General features: G+C 34.9%; 1 long non-coding RNA gene across 1 annotated transcript in view; it reads left to right on the top strand.

Moving 5' to 3' along the window:
* LOC140683959 (uncharacterized) overlaps nucleotides 1–14,858 on the top strand; it is a 117,446-nt gene extending 102,588 nt beyond the window's left edge. Inside the window, exon 5 of the long non-coding RNA XR_012055656.1 lies at nucleotides 14,306–14,858. This is a non-coding gene — a long non-coding RNA (uncharacterized lncRNA). The remainder of the gene's footprint in view (nucleotides 1–14,305) is intronic.
* Nucleotides 14,859–15,936: the final 1,078 nt, after the last annotated feature.

Genomic DNA, 15,936 nt, shown 5'->3' with positions numbered 1-15,936 from the left:
TGCATATAAATGAAAAGTACTCATTTGGATTTCCAAAGCAATCAATTTCTATGAAAAGCTATATTGGGTCTCTTTTTCCTTCTATCTCAAGGAAAAAAAAAAGTAAACTTTTCTGAATGACTCTGCAGGCTGAGATTTTGTGGGAAGATCATGACGTCCACCTGTTAGGATACACCTTTAGGATACAAAGTGTGAAACCCTCCCCAGTAACCAGCATTGGAGCTGTTTGTCTCTTCTGCCTCCAATCTGGATGTGCTTTGGATCATGGCCTGCACCTGCCACATTAACTGTGTTAAATGTGGATTTCTCTCTTGCATCTCTCTTGGGCAGTTCCAGGAATGTTATGTAGATCCTCTTGAGTGCATCTTTTCAACAGAGGAAATGATATTGACCACAGATGTATATTCTTGTCTAATGGCATGCCTAATAACATAGCCAAGTTTCCTCATATTTACTGTAAGCTTGGAGTAAATGCCTGTGGCTATTTAGTGGATTAAAAGACACTTGGTAATTTGTTCAGTCATGGGAATGTGATTTTGTGCTTGATGTATGTTTCAGTTCAGCCAAGAATATAATGCACCATGGCATGTACACCAGAAAAATCTGAGAGGCCTAATGGTGCTTTGCAGCAAGATTTCAGGAAGGATGCTCAGTTTCTTAAGCAGTAATTATTTTGTGAATCATCCTATGTAAGGAAAGAATTTTTGTGTATAAATCAAATCCGGTTTTTAAGGATTACACTCTGCCTATCAACCACTGATATTCCAAAGTAAATGAATATCCACCTCGGTAGGTAGATACTCAGTAGGATCATTCTGGGTCCCTATACGGTAAATGATAGATGAAAAATAAATAAGATGTCTAAGATCAGGAGTGTAGTTTTTTGTTCTCTGATGTGCCATAAAAGAAGTGGAAGCTTGTAGGCTGTGTTTGTTATTGGGAATACAGCACTGACTGCAATATGAGTGACTGCAAAGCTGGTTATAGAGTTTTGTGGGAGATTACTTGTTAAATCACCTGCCAGGATACACATATAAGGCTCTTGTGAGACCCAGCTCATACTTAGGGCTTGAAAGGGAAGAAATTGGAATGAACCCACTGAAAAATGCAACCTTTTGGTGCCTCTAGGAAATTCTATGTGAGTCATTTACTGACACCAGTAAATGCTGGAATTAAGTTTAGCACAAGGAAGGATGTCAGTCAAGGTCTGTAATATAGAACATATTATGTATTTTTGCTTTGGAAATTGCCTGTGCTATGCACTAACTGCTTATTTGACATGTTGCTGTCTAAGCGAAGGCAATGTTAATGCTCTTTGTTTTCAGAAATCTGCTGCTTATTCCATTAATGTAACAAAACAGAACATTTCAGCATTTATTATATTGTTAGTATATAAAAGTAAAGAAATAATCAGACCTACAGAAACGACTTGAGGGAGAAAGAATTAAAAATATTATTTGGATGATGATGTAAATATAAAAGAGCATAAGCATATGATATATTGTGGGAAACCTAGCACCAAGACTGAAAGTTTATCTACATGTGTATGAATGTCTCTGAAGAGTCTAAAGACATTTTCTTCTACTTGTGACAATGCAAAAAAATTGTATTTCTTACTTATAGGATACAGTTTAATTTAAGTTAAACTAAGTATATTCTGGTGGCCTAACTTCAACTTTTTATACTAATTTACTTCGAATATTAGACTGAGAAAGCAATTCAGGCCAACTACTTTCCTTTATCACTTACCTGGGAAACTCCTAATACTGTTTCTATTGTAGATTTTGTATTTTTCTATGTATCTGAGATTAAGTATCTCTCTGTAGTGTAGAGTTTGAACAGCTATACATTAAGATGACAGTTAAACCCCATTACAGTTCAGAGATGCAGTGCCTGAAGTGCCAAATTCTTCAGAGATTTCTTGCCTTCAGGAATTGTCTGAGTGGGCACTTTACCGAGGGACCAGAGCTGAGGTGGAGGCACCAGAATTTGGTTCAGAACAGAATCTGAATTTTTAACATTTTTCAGTCAAGAGTTAGGGTGCATCTCAAGTTACTGAAATATTAGTTTTTAGGCCTCCTCTGCTCAAAAGCTGCTTCTGCTCCTGAGATTGCTGTAATCACTGAGTTGATATGAAATGCTTTAATTTTGCTGTTGAACTTGCAGCACTAGGCAGCAACAACATAATTCTTAGAATGGAGAGAGACTGGGGAAGACAAGATATCACCTGGGAGCAGGAAAGGAAATTGTCCTGTTCATGTTTTATATTAATGCAATCTTCTGGTTTATTCAACTTGTGAGTTGGAAGTATGTGTGTGAGGCAGAGAGACAGGCAAGGATATTTAAGTATTGTACCCAGGATTGTCAGGGAGTTTTAAAGTCAATCACTTCTGAAACATTTTCCCCAAACTGATTTTTAGTAAAATTCTTTCCCCCCTTGAGATGAAGCCACTTTTATATAGTAGTATAAAATGCATAATATGAGAAGGGCTGCATTGGTTATGCCACTGGGAGCCTGAGACTAGTGTTGTCTCAGAGGTAATAAAAATTTGTATGACAAATGTTCATTTAGCATGAAATAGTCTCAGTATTAAAAAAATTGTTATTCAATGCAACTATTTCAGTACACAGTATTTTGAAAAGTGTTTATCTATTTTTCTATTTTAAAAGATAATATTCACACTAAAAATATCATAATTAATGAACAGTTAACAGTGTTTAATGCTATCTGTACCTTAAATGATCATCTGCAGTCAGGGGAACCAGATTAACTTCAATTGTAAAAGCCCAAATAATTCTACTGTGTTTAAAGTCATGAAAGACCATAAAGATTCTAAGTGTGTGCTTAAATACATCTCTATTAACACCAAGCATAAACATTTAAATACCTATCTCATCATAGAATTGCAGAATCCTGAGTTGGAAGGAACTCACAAGAATCTTCCAAGTCCAACTCCTGTCCTTGCACAGCACCATCCCCAAGAATCACACCCTATGCCTAAGATTGTTATCTAAACACTTCTTGAACTCTGTCAGGCTTGGCGCTGTGACCACTGCCCTGGGGAGCTGTTCCAGTGCCCAGCCACCCTCTGGGTGAGGAATCTTTTCCTGATATCCAACCTAAACCTCTCCTGACAGAGCTTTGGGCTATTCGCTTGGGTCCTGTCACTGGTCACCATAGAGAAAAGGTCAGCGCCTGCCTCTCTGCTTCCCCTCATGATTTTATTAATCTAGTGTAGCTGTCAGCAAGTTTGTCTCTATTATGTGTGTAATTTTAAATTTTTAAAAGTAATAATAAATATGATAGCTATCCTTCACCTGCTAAATGGTAGAAGCCATGAAGACAAAAAATAACAGAAGTTCTGCTGAGATTACAGGTCTGTAAGGTTCAGTATTCTGAATAACTATGCAATGCGCATAATTTATGTTCTTTGATCCTTTAATAATTAGAATGTGGATTCTTGGTGTAATTATTAATATCTATAAGGTCAGACAAGACACCTCCAAAGAGTAAATCATGAAGCTTGAAAGATCTCTTGAAAGATCTCTTTCCGGTTACGGCGTACAGTGTTTGAATAACATGGTGTGAGTAACCTTCTTTGTTTGCAGGAAACAGGTGAGCTCCAGCATTAGGGAAGAGCACAGACATCCCAAACTTGTCTGAAGAACTGAAGGAGCCCTCTGACCTCACAGGTTTCAGAACACAGTTTCAGCCCCTCCCTATCCACTTCTTGCCTGCACAGTGGATTAAACACCTACCTGTCATCGAGAATGTCCTGATTGTGTGGAGCTACATTCAGGGATGTAGGTGCCTTCACAGAGGCAATGAATATATTTAGATGACTGACAGAACTGATAGGATTATGCAGTAAGTGGTCTAAATTATTGCATTGAATTTGAGATCAAATACCTATAAACCAAGGAGAAGTAACTAGGACTTGCATTTGTACTAAGAAAACATATAGAAATGAGGCTGGGGAGAAGGAGCTCTCAAGCAGAATAAAAAAGATGAATAAATGATCCGCATGTCTTCAGTTGCAAACATGTGAAAAGGGATTTCCAGTAGATGTCCTCTTACCTTTAGGCCTATCAGCTTTTGCATCATCAGCTTCGTCTCCCTCTCACACATAGTTTGCTTTACATTGATATATAACTTGTATAGCATTGTAACAAGGGAGTCTCATTCAAATTTCTTTAAAGTTTATCTGCATCAAACATGGCCTTTATCAATTACTGTTAACGGTTCCTATGTATTGATGGAATCAGTCTGTTCAAATTGACTAGTATTTACAAATCTGGAAGTTTATCTGTAATATAGTTATGACAGGCATCGTTAGAATTACTAAGATGCATGTTTTTTTAGGTATTTCATGAGTTTTCTTAAAAATTGTTTTCAATTTCTTGTAATATCAAGAAGATATGGAATATGTCAACATCAGAACAGACTAGATTTATTACCTGGAAAGGTTATCTCAGTTTTACTCCTCAGTTATTTCAGCAACTTGCAAGAAAACAACAAGAATGTGGATGATGGATTCCAAAGATAATTTCATACTGGCAGATAATTTTCCATTAATAGATTGGTGTCTGACTTGAGTGATTAGTTAACAAATGCAAACCCTTTCCCATTATTTAGGTTGAGGTATGAGGAAAGAGAAAGGTTGCAAGGGAGAAAAGCAATGTATGTGTGGGACCAAAAGCTAAAGCTAATCTAACTAGTTGGTTGGCACTAGGTGGTCACAAAATGTCTCTGTCAGGATGGCAGAAATCCCTCCCCAGCAGAGCTGATTTGATATCTTTGACAGTATGATAGATAGCATTGCAAGAGGCTATATCCTGGTTTGCCAGGACATGATGTGAACCTCTTTCAGCAGTTTGTGCCCTGTTTCATGCCAGACGTTGGCTGGAATGGTTCATTAGCTAAGAAGTTCTCTTGGTGTATTTCACTGCCTTACAGATACAGCCAGTCTATTTTCTCATGCAACAGATATGAAGAAATAGCTGCTCTGTTGATTTGTTTCAGATTTGTACACTAGTGTAGCAGCAGGCAAAAGCTCAAACTATAAAGCTGGGAAAAGATCCATAACTGGCAATTAGCAGTAATTGTGATAGCTATAACACATTCATATCACACTGGTTTCAAAATGTAGCTCTTGGCACTTGAGTACATTTAAGGAAAGCACAAATTATTTTTCTACTGTTATCCCTTTTCAGAACTGTAACAGTATTTGGAGGATATGAACAAACTATACTCGCAGGGAGAACATTTCCCTAGAGAGCTGTCCCCCACCTTCCCCCCTAGGTTTCATGCTACTGGAAAATGAGAAAAAAGGAAAAAACTCATGGGCAGTATTCAGGGATTCTGGATTACTGTGTATTCTTGTATGAGGAGCTCTAAAGCAGTGTAACTTCTTTATTTTTTTTTTCTTCCTTTTTCTTTCTTTTCCTTTATTTTTATTTCTATGTTTTTTTTTCCTATGACTTTAAGATTCATGCTCCTATCTCCCCTTTACCACAGACTCAGCACTGGTGAGATTGCACCATGAACCCTGTGTTTAATTCTGGTTTCTTCACTACAAGAAAGACATTAAGGAGCTGGAGTGTGTCCAGAGAAGGGCAACAGAGCTGGTGAAAGGTCTGGAACAAGTCTTATGAGGAGCAGCTGAGAGACCTGGGGTTGTTCAGGCTGGAAAAAAGGATCCTCAGGAGACCTCATTGCTCTCTAGAACTACTTGAAAAGAATTTGCTGCCAAGGTGGTTGTTGGCCTCTTTGCCCACCAAACAAGTGATAGAATAAGAGAAAATGACCTCAAGTTGCACTAAGGCAATTTTAAATTGGATATTAGGAAAAAATTCTTCACTGAAAGGGTTACCAAGAATTGGAACAAGCTGCCCAGGGAAGTGGTGAAGTCACAGTCTCTGGAAGTGTTCAAAAAAGGTGTAAATGTGGTGCTTGGAGACATGGTTCAGTGACAGACCTGTCGGTGCTGGGCTAATGGTTGGACTGGATGATCTTAGAGGTCTTCTGACCTTAATGATTTCATGATTTTATTATTTTACTACAGAATACCCTAAGATCTAGTTTAGCAGTTTGCATATGTCATTGAGCAAAATGTCATTGTGTAAAGCTTATCAAATAAATTAGAAGAGTACTCTCAGGAACCAGTCATTCAGATCAGCTTGGTACAGGAAATAACAGAACTTCTATAGCTGATAATCTCTTATAAGCATTTGCAGCTGACCAGAGCCTCATGTTACCAGCACATTAAGTAAATGTATTACTGTGCCCTGCTGCCTTTTAATTTATTGTTTCTATTAATGGCATCTAATCTCCTGCATAAATCACAAATATCTAATGAAATTTAGAATCATCAGTGTCTGTAATTAGTAATTTACTCATAATATATTAACTTTTAAAATCCAAGAACTTTCTTTGATTAATTTTTAACATTATTGGTTACTACCATTTTACAAATAAACAAATTCTGTTGAATATTTCTCCTAATAGAACTGCCAATGTCAGTGAAGTGCACATGATTATGCATGACTTTACTAACAAATTAGAAAGTTACTGTATATGTTTATAAAAAATCTAATGTTTGAATTATTTATAATCCTGTAATCCAAATCATTATTATTTTTGAATAGTTAAATCCCTGTATGATTCTCTGAAGAATTTTTATATTTAATCTCTCGAGTCACTTTTATACTAATCTAGGGATTTTTTTACTTACCAATTTTTCTTGGTAGGGTATTTTATATTAAGCTTTTTAACATAGGTATGTACTTAGTATTTGTTGAAAAGCACAGAGCAATGTTCATTTGGGGTATTTTTTGTACTTTGGTTTGTTCTCATTTTCTTGTTTTCCATGATTATTCATCCTCTTCCTAAAAGAAAAAAATTCTTCTATCTTGTTTTTCCCTCATTAGGAAGTTAGTCTCTAAAAATATTTTTCAGCAACAGATGTTCCATGAATGTATCAAGGGAATGTAAATGTTTGCTGCTCAACAAGCTGTTATGAGCCAAATCTACTTGGACCATAAGGAAGTCCAAGGACCAGAGTTACAGAAGATATGCTGATGCAGTGTCATTTTGTCTTGCATATGCAAGTTTAGTCTTCAATTTAGATCTGGTAAAGATTGCAGTAAAATAATTATTTTCCAATGATATGATTAAAAAGCTTAATATTGAAACAAATTAAATAAAATTCAAACATTTTTCCAATTAACAAAAATGTGAATTCAAAAATTGACATTTTTGCAATGTGAAATAAATTTTAAGAGCATTTCCTTACTACAAGACATAAAATATTAAAGTTTATCCTGAACACACAATGTCCTTGATAGACATTCAAATCTAAAAACCAGCCTGAATTCTTAAGGAAGCTTCAGCACAAGGCAGAGGAAATTTTGACCCATCTGTAATGAACATAATTTGATATCATCCAAGTAAGAATCCTTCTCTTGTTAGTTTTCTTCTGTCTGGTATCATGATAGTCTCTCAGATCACTGCTGTTTCCTGCTGAACTAGTTTAAAAGTCAATTTTTGGGCAAACTTCTCTTACTTTTTTTGGGTTTGTAATAGAAAGGCTTCCTATTAAACTCTTCAGATGATATTTTTGGGGAACCAGTGCCCCAAAAAATCTTAGATGGGTAAAAACTACAGTAAATGATAAAAATTCAAGTGTTGATTTAAGTTACATTTAACTTTGGCAGATTTTTAACCAAGATGGTGCTCTACTCTCCCATGCTGAAACTTGACTATGGCAGAAAATCAAACTACTGATTTAGCAGCTGAGAAAATAATGCACTTTAGCTAATAATTCTACATATGAAATAGATGTGTAATAATTTTTTAAAATAGTTTAGTTGTGAAGATTAACAAATCTGAGGGAGTAGTATGGATCTGACACAGAAATGAAGGAATGAAATATGGTACCTAAATGGAACCTGCAAATATTCTACTATTGAAATGACCTGAAGGAAAAAAAGGCAATGGAAAACACCAATGAAGAATGTCAAAATATCAGTCTATTTAAAACCTGTTTTGACTACAATTGGGATTTTATACTTGTCTTGGAAAAAGACTCTATTTTACTGCTTAAATTGTCAACTGATGATTTATCTGAATAATGCCTTATCCCTTCACATCTTAAGAGTGATGGTGGAGGTGATGAGGTGCTGGAGTGGGGAAAACATTGCAGTTGATATCTTACTGCAATGCTGGAAGGTCCTCCTGATTACCTTTCATTACATAAAAATTTCTCTGTGTCTCCTGCATTTCCAGTTCATTGTCAGCCTGGAGGCAGCAGTGTTTTGGTTTATATACTCATTACAGCCTATTTATCATAAAATTCCAGTTCCTTCAATCCAGATATTTTTTTATAGTTTTTGCCTAGAATATCAAAAATAGGCAAACAGTTAGGAGTATTTATAAAAAGAAAAGAGCTATAAAAATAAATTGCTTGAAATGAGAGCAAACTAGAGGTGTTCTTTTTTTCTTTCTTCAGATGATTTTTTTCTTTCTCTTCTAACAAAACATTTGTCCAGGTTTCTTCTTTGAGTCTATATTTCAAGCTGCATCTTTTACAGTGTTAACCTTTCTAATCTTCAACACAGAGCACTCCCAGAGGGTACCTCCTTCTGGTGTCTCTGTTAACCTTTATGGACCACTACTCTTTTGAAATTTTTCAGACTTCAAAAAGATTAATTCTTTCTATTTAAAATTCATCCAGGGAACAGTTTTAACTGTTCTTCCTCAAAATAAACTGCATTTCTCTATTTACGATAGTGCCTTGACAGAGGTGCCATCAAGTGTTTTGGGTATTTTTGGATATCTGACCCAGCCTCTAACAAATGACCCAGGAGGGCAGAGGTTCTCTGTAACTCCTGAGAGATGGAAAGACCTGTGTTGTTGTCTTGGATACCTCAGAGCACTGGATTAAGCTTAAATTAAGATTTCTAGCTTTCCTGTTTCATTGTTTTATTTTGCCTGAAACTAGATGTGATTATAAATGTGCAGCAGCTCCAGGTAGCAGCAGCAACTTTTGAGAAACTGATCTGCCAGTAATTTGTCTTAAGTATATTATAAGATAATTTCACATAAATATGGCACAGCTGAATAAAGTCAAAGAGTTTAGGTAAACTAAATATCTCAGAAGCAAAGAGCTCTTTGTTAAGCAGAAAACATGGAAGTAGCATCTGGGTAAAATATGAAAAAATAAGCCTGCAATGATTTTTTTTTCTTTTTTAGAAAAATTAAATAGCTATGTGCCTTACACATGTCCATCAATGTACTCTCTGAGGTTTCCAATTAATTTGCAAAGCATACTGCGAACTGTCTGAATAACTATCTGAATAACTGATTTCTATGGAAAATGAGTTTCCAAGACATGCTAGAAGTATTAATTGTAGCTGAATACATAATGTCCCTCTTTATAATTTCTTTTCTGGAAATGACTTCCTCATTTTGAAAACACAGAATATTATCTATCTTTGCTCACTAGCTACTGGTAGAAGGTGAGTTCCAAAGCTACCAGTTTTTTTTTTTCACACTCTGCATATAGCCAGCCAGTGTATACTTTAGAGAAGAGATCTGCTTCTCTCTATGGCTTTCTCACTGTGGGAAAGATGATCCTGCAAATATGTGTTTTGCAGGCCTCATGAAGTGTCCTAGCTAGCTTTTAACAGCTAGCTCAGGTAATAATAAGAGATTAATTGTGGTATTAATCTCACCTAATTTTAGACTAGAACTGTGCAGATCTGAAATAATCAGCATAAGCTATTTTTACAGTCCATAAAGAGAATTAGGCAGTTGCAGGTAGGTTTTAATTAATCTGACATTTTGAACATCCTTTTTAGGGTGAATTATATTCTAATTTTATCTCCACTAGTTATGAAGGGAAAGCAGATGACAATATATATATAGATATAAACATCTATATTATAGTGGTCTGTATTTGATCTTGGGATATAATATAAATATAAATTTAAATATATATATATATTTATATATATACATGTAATATAAATATAATATAATATAAATTTAAATATTTACCCTAGGTCACTCCCAAGTTTTGAATACTGTATTTTTATTCTCAGTTTAATTCATCTGAATGTTATTAGTCATCTTCCCTACTTGAAGGCCAGCTCTCATTGACCTATGTGCTTGCAGAGAAACTATCTATAAGCACAGTGCCAATAACTGATTTTGTTTCTCATCTCCCCCATGGTTTTGATCCTTGAATCAAAACCAGTCAAATTAAAGCCATGTGATAATTTTTATGCTTCAAGCAATGTTGCATCATGTCACAAAACTAGATTAGGAATATTCATACTTCTTTTCTTATGTATAAGGATCTCATCTCTTCAGATGTTAAAAAATCCCATTTTTTCATTCCTTCAGTTGAAACATAACCGCACATGTTGCATTCAAGTTATATTGTATAACAAGACTGCAGAAAAACAAATGTAAAATAGGAGTCTGAAATGGAAAAAAAGTTATTACTTTCTATCTGATTTAACTCAGAAAATTTATTACTAGTGCAACTACTTACAACAGAGGTGTGAAAACAAAAAGGCCAGATTTCAATCTGATGTAGATCAAAGTATATGCATCAAAAACAGTGAAGGAACTAATTAAAGGTATGGCCATTTTGTGGAAGTATTCTGATTTTTTTTTTTTTTTTTTGAACATTTGCAATGTGGGAAGAGGAAATTGAAATAACATTTTGAATTCTTAAAATTAGGTTTTATAAAGCCGATGTTTTCTTCTGTTTCTGTTGCAGTTGCATAAACTCCCTATAGGTAAGGCTAAGCATATGAAAGATTTTTCATTGTCTCATATTTTCATTTGATCTGGAAGAAAGCCTTGGTAAAAGACTCTATGTTATGGTTAGAAAAGTGAAGATTCAGAATATGGTGTTCATCTTACTCTGGCTTTGCTCTTTTGTAGCTCTGTTGATTGCCACTCTGTGTGTCAGATTGTCATACTGACTTCTGATCAGCCAGCTGTTGCCTGCTTTTTTCTTTGATAGGCAGGGACAGCAGGGACTGAAAAATGCTTCTCCATATAAAAGAGAATTAAAATGGAAAAATCTCGGTCAGAAGGAAGAAAAGAGCTTTACTTATTTTCTTTTTGATACTATATTCCAGTAGACAGACAGAAGATAGACAGACAGACACATGGAATGAGAGACTCCTGACAAGTGTATTGATCTCTGATGCTTAGGCTCCTTTGGGAGTCTATCCTCGTGCTTGTTAGAAAGGACTTCCCTATGGTTCCTTTACAATTCCACAGTTTTTCTGACACCCAATATGTCTCTGTCTTCCAGGGCTATCGGAAAATAAGTGTTTGTGCTTTAAAGTAGTTTTATATGGATTTGAAAATTATAATATCTAATAAAAGCTGTGTGTGTGGGGGAGGTGGTTTATTTGTTCATCTCTTTGGTTTGTTGGTTTTTTTCCCCCCAGGCTTTATAAAACCCTTTTCTCAGTATTTTCTATCAGTTTATATATATATTTTTAATTGGTTTTCTCATCCGGTCATTGCCTATCAAAATCACATTTTTTCCTCAATTAGAGTACACAACACTTAATGATATGTTTGCATCCAGGTTAAATTGATAGTGAACAGAAAGCAAGATTATCTAAATGACAATTTGTTTTTATATCCTAGTATAATTATGCCAATTTGGGCAATAATAAGACACTCATGACTTAATGTCTTATTGATTCTGATGTTCTTGAAGCACTTTGTTGCTGGTGCACAGATGCTGATGGAACCTAATAGCTTTAGAATATTTTAGACTATGGAGTGCATAGTTGTGTCAGATTAAGTATAAGTACACGTGGGTTTTTTTCCATTTATGTAAGGATAGGTCTTAAAAGAGTGTACAATCAGGTAAGCCATATGGCTTTATGTTGTATGGAATGCAAAAGAGGAAGAAATGTTTTTCCCTCCTTGCTATGGCAGGTCTCCTTTGCTTTTCTCAAGTGAGGTTCTGAAATGGGAAACAGCTCCACTGATGACTTCTCTACTAGGCACATGGGTGAGAATATTGCTCCACATTCATGTACAGAAGAGAGCTGCTCCATTGTAATTTGCCTCTGCTGATACATCTATTATTCTTGTCCCTGTTCTGTGCTGCAGAAGAAAAGGAAAAAAAGCTAGCTTGCCTCAGAGAATTTACTTCTCAAACAAAAGACCAGATTTCCACAGCATTTGTGAATTTGAATCTAAAAATGGAAAAAAAAAAAAAAAAGATTATATACAAGATATCACGAACAGTATGAATTTTTACTTTAAATAAATTTTTTTAAAAAAATATTATATACATGATACCATGAACAGTATGAATTTTTACTTTAAATAAAATTTTAAAAGCCCCAGAACAATATTAACAAATCCTTGTCAATAAGATATCTCCCATAAAAATTCAAGATTCCTTTGGAAGAAGTTCTAGCTGTCTAAAGTTTGTTTCTGGAATATAACTCAGTAAGTAAGATTCAGATGGTTGATTACAGAGAGGCAAGGTGTCAGTTCCAATGAGATTAAATCCTCATGTGGTCATATTGACATCATGTCTGTGCATCCAAATGTGAAGAGCTTTCTTTAACAAGCACAAGTAATATAATTTACACTGTTTTGATTGGTACTAATCTGATAAAAACAAATGTTTGCATTTATGCTGCTGAAGCAGGTAACACTTTTCTCATATTTATCCCTTATTTTAACAGTTTGGGGATTAAATTTATGATTCCAGGAAACAACTGTTGTGAGACTTTGATGCAGAGGATTAAAAAATAAATTGGGGGAAATTAATAAAAATCAAATAAAACAAACACTTATAATAATTTTTCCAATCTTGTACTTTTCAGTCTCTAAATAATCCTTTTTTTTTTTCTTTAAAAACATATCTATCAACTCCAAAATCAGTGGAGAAACAGTTTCTACAGGAAACTACTCCTGGCACAAAAGCTTAAGTGCTGGGCAGGTGGATCATTTACAGCATGGCTCTCCTTAAATAAAATGGTTGACATTTTTATTTCTAGGACAGGATTATGTGCATGCATGTGGTGTGACACAGGTACTGGGAATCAAATGTGTCTGAATTATTCCTGATCATGACACACATCTGGATAATACATTCATTGTATAAATTATAAAGGATGTTGAATGCATCAAAATACTTTGTTGTTACATCCAATTCTTATGTCATTTATTATTCATTCTCTCCAGAAATCCAGGTGCGAGATGTCCATATAGACTAGAAAATGCACCAAGTTTTCAAATTCTATTCAGAAAAAGTATTCTGCGTGACAGGAAAAACACAGAGCAAAATCTTGCCTGGCCTTACTCATCAGCAAAACATTCAAAGCCCGTACAAAAAACATACATAATGTATTACTGGTACAAGATATGGTATTCTATTTTTTTTTCCTGAAAACATGGCTGAACTTAAAAGTTCAGTTTCTTGAATGTCTATGTACTGATCTTTTTCCCACAACTTTTTCATAGGAAAAAAACCCCTTAGTCACATATATTTTGTCATGCCTTAGGAAAGTTAGTAATGACCTTTGAAAATGTATTAATAAACAGGTAATATTTTTACCTATATTGTAGCCCAGATAATTACAGTAGATGTAACATAATATTCCATTGTAATATTAATTATCCATTTATCTTTCCTATGTATTTCACAGCAGCTTGTAAACCACTGAATTTTTAAAAGCTTGCCTTAGAGAAAGAAATGCATTTTAAAGTTATAGTCTTAGATTAATCAAGAAAGAAGAGACAAAAAAATCACATGAAAATAAAAAGACCTCTTAATATCTCTTGAATTTTCATACTTGTGAGTTATATATGGGGACTTTAAAATAATTTACTTTCAATATTTTACATTCTTTTACTGTCACTGAGAAAAAATGGCTTAGATAAAAATGGCTTAACAGAAAAACAATAAATATTTATTTTTCCTGCTTTATCATTAAACTAGGAAACAAAAATAAAACTAAAGTCTCAGGCTTTTCCAAAGACTAACATTTTTCATTAAAATGCTACACAAATTTCAGTTTAGCCTTTTTGTATGCCTGAGTCAACTGCTGAAGAGCTCTGAATTTTGAGGCTTTTCAGACCTACAGCTGGAAAGAACAGTATAAAGTGTTTTGTGCTATTGTGTGGTTCATAGGCAGACACATTTTTTTTCCTTTGATCCCTTTGTGTTTAGCAATCATTTATTTCTTTTCAATGTTGGTGATTTTTACTTTTTTTTTTTCTTTTATTTTTTTTTAAATTCATCAGGACTGTTCTGCGCCTCAGCACCTGGTATCACTTGGTGACCTCCCTGAAGCTGAACACAAAGGAAATTGTTGGATTCCAAAAGATCTGTCCTCTGCTTGCAGAATGCATCTTTCTAAATGAAGAGTCACCAAATGAGAAAGGGATGGTTTATGTAAAAGTTACCTTCTATCAATTTTGAGCAAGTTGTAGGAATAGCAGCTTCCTTAAGGTAAGCATAGTTCTCATCCGTCAGCAGCTCCCTTCAGCAAAAATTTTCTAATGCTTAGTAGGAGCATAACAAGATTTTTAAAAATTCTTTTGAAACTGTCTAATTTGACAGAGGAAATGGATGAAAGCAGTTTCCATGGCTGGTGCCTTACTTTCCACTCAAGCATCATCACTGAACACCAACAGTGAAACACTCAGAGGTGGCATGTCCTGCTTGTGCCAACAGTTTGCTGAGGTAGCCATGGCTGACTACAGTGTGCAGGCAATTAAAAGACAAAATTTAAAAAAAATACCAACAAAACCAAATAAAAACCAGAAAGAAAACCAACAGAAGAGAAAATTTAAATCTAAACCAAGCAGTATTCAATATTGCAACTACCAGTACAAAGCTGGCAATGTCTAATTAGAGAGTCATGTGCAGGTTATCCTGATTGTGAGCTAGAAGGCTGTACCAGAAAGGACTGAAATATTCTGGAAAACATGTGTCTTAATGCCCACAGCCTCTTTCCCGTGATAAGAATTTTAAAACTGTTTTGGACACCCTAATTTTCGTCAGGGAACCAGGTGATAAACAGGGATCCAGGGAACCTTGACAAAATCTTGATCTTAAGATAACAAACTAAGTGTTCATTACCACATTGTTATCTTGAGAAAACAAGTTATCTGAAGCTAACCAAGCTAACTGCAGTGGGTTCTGGTTAAAGGCCCAGTGCAATAAAGGTGAGTGACAGAGAGTTTGCTCTGATTTCTCTAAGGGCCATGCTGCGACAATTTCCATTCTATTTACCAATGTCATGACACTTTCTACCTCAGAAAATCAAGCATAAGGACACACTCAAAACCCAATGAAATTACAAGGCATGTCTGATCTGAAGAATTTTGTCTTTATATGCCTGGATATATTTTGAAAATAATTTTTGAGGAGGAAGCTGTTATATGACGCTTAAAAATTCAAGCATCAAAAAGATATAATGCCTGTAAGGGGAAATATAAATGGTAAACTGAAAGAAGATTAAATGAGTAACTCATAGAGCCTATAAGCTATGGAAAAGAGAGAAGATAAATGGCTAGCTCAATTTGGTGCTACAGCTGGAAGTCTAGGTTTACAGAGAGGCTCCTTCTGTTGCTTTTATATAGACTCTTTATGCCCATCAGGTGATGAATGCTTGGGGAGGTTAGGTTATGAGCATAATAAATGTTCAGAACTCTTCCAAAATACATGCAAATTACAAAGCTAAGAGTACATGACTAAGAATAATTTATAATCCTTATATCAGTCAGGACAATGTACCAGCAGCACAAGTTCATTTTGCACAGGAACAGGCCAGAATCTGACAGCTTTCCATTACAGTTTACAGGAAAAGAAATGTTGTCTTGGTATCTCAAGTAAATGCCCTCAATGATACTCATGCTGGCAAGCTGTA

Source organism: Taeniopygia guttata, chromosome 4, assembly GCF_048771995.1.
Source record: "Taeniopygia guttata chromosome 4, bTaeGut7.mat, whole genome shotgun sequence".
In the NCBI taxonomy this organism is placed as follows: Eukaryota; Metazoa; Chordata; class Aves; order Passeriformes; family Estrildidae; genus Taeniopygia; species Taeniopygia guttata.
Note: the sequence above shows the minus strand (reverse complement) of the source record. Positions and strands in the feature narration are given on the sequence as shown.